Source organism: Episyrphus balteatus, chromosome 1 (genome assembly GCF_945859705.1).
Source record: "Episyrphus balteatus chromosome 1, idEpiBalt1.1, whole genome shotgun sequence".
Lineage (NCBI taxonomy): Eukaryota > Metazoa > Arthropoda > Insecta > Diptera > Syrphidae > Episyrphus > Episyrphus balteatus.
Genome location: NC_079134.1, coordinates 126,520,002 through 126,527,203, shown reverse-complemented (window position 1 = coordinate 126,527,203; position 7,202 = coordinate 126,520,002). Strand labels below are relative to the sequence as shown.

At 31.9% G+C, this 7,202-nt stretch overlaps 1 protein-coding gene across 1 annotated transcript in view; it reads left to right on the top strand.

The window, feature by feature from the left end:
• Positions 1-5,698, top strand: part of LOC129906842 (elongation factor Tu) — a 153,674-nt gene extending 147,976 nt beyond the window's left edge. Inside the window, exons 6-7 of the mRNA XM_055982794.1 lie at positions 3,952-5,070; positions 5,172-5,698. The gene's annotated coding sequence lies outside the window, so the exon portion shown is untranslated. The remainder of the gene's footprint in view (positions 1-3,951; positions 5,071-5,171) is intronic.
• Positions 5,699-7,202: the final 1,504 nt, after the last annotated feature.

Sequence of the window (7,202 nt, the reverse complement as noted above, 5' to 3'; positions counted from 1 at the left end):
CTTAAGCCTTTAACCATTTTTTGCAAAATTTTAAATTAAAAAAATATTTAAAAGATAAAAGATGTATATACTCAAATAAAAACAAATATTTCATGAACAGTAGGTGTAGGCCATAATTAGTTCGTTTTTTCTGAGGTTGAATGACTCCGTTTTACGTCTTCCAAATATAACCCTGAACTCTTCCACTCAAATGTCATTGTGCTTGTACTTCATTTTTCTATTCTTGTTTCTTGCGTAGTGGTAAAATAATACACAATTTATTTTGTATTCAAAAACAAATTGTATTTGTCTCTAATTTTATAAAAATAAAGAAGATTTGTGTAAAAATTAAGTAAGTACAGAAATACATTAACTTAAGACGTAGCTTTTCTTGCAATACCTTATTATTTTCAAATTGAAGGTTTATAAAACGTCTGGATCAAGTACATAAAAAACGAATCCACATTGACTCAGTTTTCCATTCATACAAGTAGTAACTTCGAAAAATATGCATCCATAAAGATGCGCAATTTGTACGTCCTACATAACGGTGATAAGGGGCTCCTTACTCTTTTGGAACAAGTCGCAAGCATATTTTGTTCGGTTTCTATGAAACTTGATGAACTTCCACCTCACCCCTTTTTGTTTGTAATGAGCGGGCTTTCATAAGGTTATGACATGACCACTATGAACTGATTCAAGAAAAAACGAATCCAAATACGTACATTAGGCCATATACCATATTCATAGTTCTTTCATAAGCTGTAACTTTCTTGGTTCTAAAATAGACTGAGGTTTATCTTATTCATAGACAATTTAGACCCAAATCATTTTTCTATAAAAAAGAGTCCTAACCTGGGTAATAACCTTAGACTCCGGTCTAAGTTACAATCGTTTCTAAAATATGATTATGAATATGGCCCATTGATTTTGAATTACTGAAAGTGGCTGTCGAGCGAAGACCCAGCTCATTTAAGGCAGAACTATAATTGTCGGATGCGTCGGACAAAACGGAGGGGAACAGCGCTCGCAACCGCACTCGACGGATGAAAACTTGCCAAAAATTCAAAGAAAACAACAACAAAAAAGGTGGATTTGACATAAGCTTCCGAATGCTTCCTCCAATTATAGTTCTGGCTTTAGACCTCTTGGGTCCATTGTGATACCCCAGAGACGAACTACTTGGAGGCTCTAATGAATAGGGACAGACTTTTTACGCCTGTTTTCTCTAGATCACTAGTCATGGAAGAATTCTCCTAGATGGAGTATTCTTTTATTGGAAAGAGTAGAGGGCAGATGCATAGAAGAGGTTGAACATTTTGGGTAGAGTTTCTATTAGCCAGCCCCTAAATGATTGTTTCTCATAAAATAAAGCAGAGAAACGTCAAACATCAACATTTTCGAATAATTCTTGAAGTAAAATGTACTTTATTTATTCCTTTTTCGTTGAAATTAAAAACAAAGTCAATAATTATTTTTCCGAAAAACAATTTATTTACGATTTTCCTAAATTCGGCCTTTGTTTCCTATTTTCGGCCATCTAGTGTCCCATCTTCGGCCACTGATTAGGGCAAGCTTAAATAAATTGAATGTTTTTATTTAAATTTTTTTTTTTTTTTTTTTAGAATTTAAAAACAATTTTAAATATTAATAAGTAATAACATCAAATGATTCAAAAATCTATTTATTTTTTTCCATTTTTTAAACTTTAAGAGTCCCCGCACACTACTTACTTTCTATCGGCCGACAGTTAAGTCGGTCTCTTAATCAGAATGAAAATGTATGAAAGTGCTCACACTACAACGATTAAGTATCGGCCGATCAAAAAGTTTCTTTGATCGAAAAAAAGTTTGTTTTGCTACACAACAACAAGGTTCTAACCGACAATGTTCTGCAAGCAATGTTGCAGTTAGAACTTTGTAACATGTATAGACGAAAAAATTGAATGCTGAGCAATTAGACTTTGTTTATTTTTTTTGAAATAGAACTAATTATAAAAATAATAAATAATTGCTGCAGTATACCACTCTTAAACAAAAAGAAAAAAATTTATTAAATCTTTTTATTTCAACGCATCCCAATTCTTCAGTATCGAATAAGAATAAAAATTGTACATAGAACCTTATTGTTCTAAATTTAAGCGTTGCATCGTTGAGCAACGAAGTCCTATATGGGTTTTCAAAGTCAAATTTAAGGGTTAAAAATGTGTATTTATTAGTGTTTTAAGCTAAAATCTTAAAGATATCCTATAAACTCATCGAATTATGAATAAAAAATCAAAGTTTTCATACACAGTTACCGTATAAAGGTGTTTCAATATTGAGAAGCGTTTTTCTCCAAACACACTTGGGTGTACTTAGAACCTTGTTGTTCTAGGGTCGCGAATTGCCTTCAAACTAAAATATTTTCTAGCGACCCGACTGTTAAGTCGGCTGCCTTTGCGCACACTAGGAGTCCAACCCGACGAGTGTAGTTTGTAGTGTGCGGGGGCTCTTAACAATAAAAGGGGACCGAATACAGGAAACGGTTGAATTTAAAAGCTTTGTGTTTTATCTCCGGCCCCCTCAAAATTAACAAATTTTTTTTTCCTATTTAAAACAACGTATCAGCGTATGATAACACAAAAAACTAATTACGATTGTAGGTTTCGGCAGTAAAATTATAAAAAAAAGAAAAAACCTTACCCGATTGGATCACCCCACAAAAAGTTATTTTGCCGAAGAAGACTAATAAGCATAATAAGTTAATAAGAATATTGTAACTTGTTTGTTTGGTTGCCATAGTATTGTTCTGAGTCCATCTAAGGTTAGTTTTCTTTAAGACGTCTTGCTTTAGCATAAGTTTGCATCTCATGTCAAAAGATTTTCACATTGCTTTTTTTTTACTCTTTCCTAAATATTTAAGCTTCCAGATAATTTTTTGTATCAAAAATAATAAGTCATTGATATTTAGCTTGATTGAATAGAGAAGGTGTTACATATTTTAGTGTCACATATTTATCTGCTGAAGAAGAAGAAGACAAGTTCCGTTTGTAGCAGTTCTGCAAGGGTGTGGAAGTATTTCCCTAAAACAGCAATTGCCACATCATCCGCGTTGGAAATAACCTTGAAACCTACTCCCTCTAGGTGTAGTAATAGTTCGTTGACTACCAAATCCCGAATGAAAGGCAATACAATTATTACTCTTTGAGGGTACTGGGTAAATCACTTTGCATTTTGTGGAGAAAAGATTGCTATACTGATTTTGACAATTTTTGCCTTCGTTTTTAAGATCAATTTTCCAGATCTGGATTTTTTGGCAGATTTACCGCTCTTTTACTAACACCACCATGCATCATTATTGGCATCCATCAGCTTGACAAGTTTTTGTTTGATAATAATTTGTTTTGATTTCAAGAAAGAATTAAAATTGTTTTTAGTTTAAAGATGGGGGTTTCGTTTGGTAAATTTTTATTTTGATCTATAAATTGATTTTTTTCGTTACGAAACGAACGCGTTTTCAGATTGATTTTTATTTGCAATAGTATTGGTGTGTATGTGTGTCTATGAACCAGACAGCGATCGCACTTGTCAAATATTGATTTGACCGTTGATTTTTTTTATCCGAAGATGAACTGCACGAATAAATTAATTCACTTAAAATTTCTTCCATTTGAATTGAAAACTATAAATTTTTTTTATATAATTTTTTTTTTTATATATTTTTTTTTAAAAATATTTTTGAAACCGAAACAAATTATTTTCAAACAAAAACTTGTCAAACAGATGGATGACAATAATAATGCATATTGGTGTAGGTGTTGATAAAAAATGGGTAAATCTGCCGAAAAATCCAGATCTGAAAATTTGATCTAAGATCAAAAAATAAATCAATTTTTTTGCCAAACGAAGGCAAAAATTGCGAAAATCAGTTTTTTGACAGATCTAAATCAAAAAATAAATTGATTTTTGTACCAAACGAAAACCCCATTAATAGCGTTTTCGTTTGGGAATTCTTAGAAGCGTCCGGGACTGTCCGATCCGGAATGCCAAACGATCAGAGTTAGATACTTTTTTTTTATTCTGAAGTTTGGGTTCCTTTGTATTTGTGAAACATCAAATGCGAACGTCTGATGAAAGTTTTGTTTTGTTTATTTTTTTTTTATTATCATTAAGTTATCTATTTTTGTTTTCTTTCTTCGCATTATTTTAATATAGTTTGAAGTTTGTGCATAGTTAAAAATCTTGAAATTGAGAAATGAATAACAAAGAATGACATTTCATTACTTTGACGTCTTAAGTGTTAACATGTGTGCGTGATTCTGGTTTTGATTCTGCCTCAAAATTCGGAATCGATTTTCTCTTCTTTTCAGAATTAGAACTGTCATTGAGTGCCAAACGATCAGTTTCAGAATCGTTCGGGAGAATTCCGGACAGTCCCGGACGACCAAACGAAAACGCTATAAGTGAATTAATTCGTTCAGCTCAAAATCCCATTACAATTAACAATCTACGAGCAATTTTTCACAAAAATTGTAAAATAATAAAAAAATTTTGTTACACCAACTCTTGACCACATACAAAAAGTTAACATTTTTTTGAATAATAAGCGCGCACCTAAGGAATTAATCTACCCTTTTACTTTTTTTTTAATTACAACTACAAATTTGTAATTGTAAATTGTATTTGGTGAAACGATGCACCAACGAAACAGATATCTGGGCAAACACCAGGTTCTAGTTAAAGGTGTACCGTCTCTTAAAATACTCCAATAATTCAATACCTTAGAGGTATCATATGAAGCTGGAAATCCTGCTTTAAGAAGTAACTTGCAGAGCTTAAATTGGGGGCTCAATAGATCTTAAAGGTTTCAGTGCAAATTTCCCAAGTTCATTCAAATCCTTATGTAGCTTCCTTGTTACACAGTAAATGTAACCCCTTCACGTTAGTAGGTAGGTCGGCTAAGAAGCACATGACTTAGAATAGTTGAAGAGGAATCTGTGCACAACTGACGAAAAGTAAGGGCTTAAATTCTCTAAAAATCAAACACAACGGCGCGGTGCTTGGGAATAGTGGAGCCTCTTTGCCTTTTTGAACCCATCGGATTTTTTTAGTAATTATAAATACTTTAACTTTGAGCTGTTCGGCTCGAATCATCAAAATTGCATTTTCTGAGCTTAACAGTTCCACTAACAGAGTTTTTAATTCTTCCAGATATGACTGATAGTGAAGATAGCGAGATTGAAATTTCATTGCCGCAAGATAATGAAACGGACGAATGTATGGAATTTCAAATTGGTCTAATGATAGAACCAGAGACACAAGAAATATCCATTGTCACATCAAATGGAAACAAAACAAATTCCCAATTATTAGTAGCTCCAACAAACAATGATTCTGCGAAGAGAAAAAGATTAAACTCAGAACAATCCCATTCATCAAGAAGTACAATTTTTCCATATCCATCGACATCCAAATCAATAACAAACCATAGAAACGATGCTCTTGATACAGCTACAATTTTAAGTGCTATAGATAATTTGCGAAAACTGATGACAGAAGTAGCTGCCAAAACAGATAAGCTCTGCGAAGAATTTAAGGAAATTAGAAATCATACAACTGCATGGCGGGAGACTGCAGTAGTCGATAGAACATCACTTGGTATTCCGTTAGGGACCAAAGAAGAACTGAAAAGTTTTGAAGAAAAAATTAAAAATGATGATGTGCCAAGGGCATTGTTTGTACGTAACTTATCTTTTATTTGTTTTTATGATGTTTTAATTCTTAATTTTTGATTAGAAAAAATTCTTACAAAATATTGACGATCGAGGATGGAATAGATATATTTCTAAATGTCTTAAAGCGTGTTTTAAATACGAACTTGCTTCTATCTGCTCGTTTTATGGCAAAAATAACAACATGGAAGTGCAATATCTTCTATTGATCCGTATAATAAAAGGTACATAAATTTATTTTATTTTTTTTTAAATTAATTATACTAATATTATTTTAATTATTTTTAATCACAGAATGTGTAGCAGAAAAGTTTCCGAGTATTAGGCCAGGAGATGTGAATAACAATATGACTAGATGGTTTCATCTTGCACACGACATTTATAGAAGATCTAATAAAGCGATTGAAAAATAAAATGATCAATTTGATGAAAAAAAATTAATGGTTTTGTATTTTGTCATAATTGAAGAAGGTCGCGGTCACGCATTTGCATTGTAAATTGAAAAAAAAAAAAAATGGGCTTATAAAACACATATTATATCTTGCATTTTGTTTTTATTTTTTTTTTAATTAATTTTGCATTTTGTTTTGTTTTTTTTTTTTTTTTTTATTTATTTATGAATTTATTCTTTTAAAAGCCTTCATTAGTTATTCCGCATTATAATTGAAACCTGAAAAAATAAGCCTTAAAAACATACGATAGATCAGAACTCACGGAGTAAAAATATTTTCTAATTATTTTTTAGTTTAAAACTTTAGTTCGTTAATTTATTTTATATAATCGTTTTTAGTATCAACTCTACACTGAGAAAAAAAATTAAAGAAAAATACAATACAAGGAAACATACATTTTTGCATTGCAATGCGCGATCCCTAGCGGTGGGAAAAGATATTTAAAACAAAATCATTAAATTTTGCGGGGGGTAGAATTTAGAATTTCCAGAAAATTGAATTTCTCTCCGGCAGTAGAAAAGCACTTCGTGGCTCTTTTTTAATTAAAATTAGATTCATGTATCTATTACTGAGAGGGGTAAGAAAATGCAATACAATGGAGTGAGGAAATTAGTAAAAAAGATAAAAAGAACAAAGTTTGTTGAGCGTCACATTAGAATAATGTTAAAGACGTATTTCTGATGTTTTATGGAAAAGCTGTCACGGACCCTCTGAATTTTTTTTACATAATCGCTCTTTGTCGTGACTATTGTTTACTTAAGTAACGTTAACTTGCCGCTCGTAATACGTAATAGACCCCCTGCGTTTTAAGGCTACAATCCTGTGGATTTGGGCCTCAACAAACAAGCTACTACAGACAGCTCTATCCTTAGCCAGTCGCTTTCAGTTTCCTTAATTGAGGTCTCCTTCCACTTGCGTGCGAACCTAAAGTAAAGGTGCGTTCCCCTTCTGTATGTTGTTTTCTATAAAATCTTTACATAACTTTAATTAATTCAGCCCAAAAAAGATTAGAAAATTTATTTTCTTTTTTTAATTTTTTTTAATTCAAATGGGGCTGA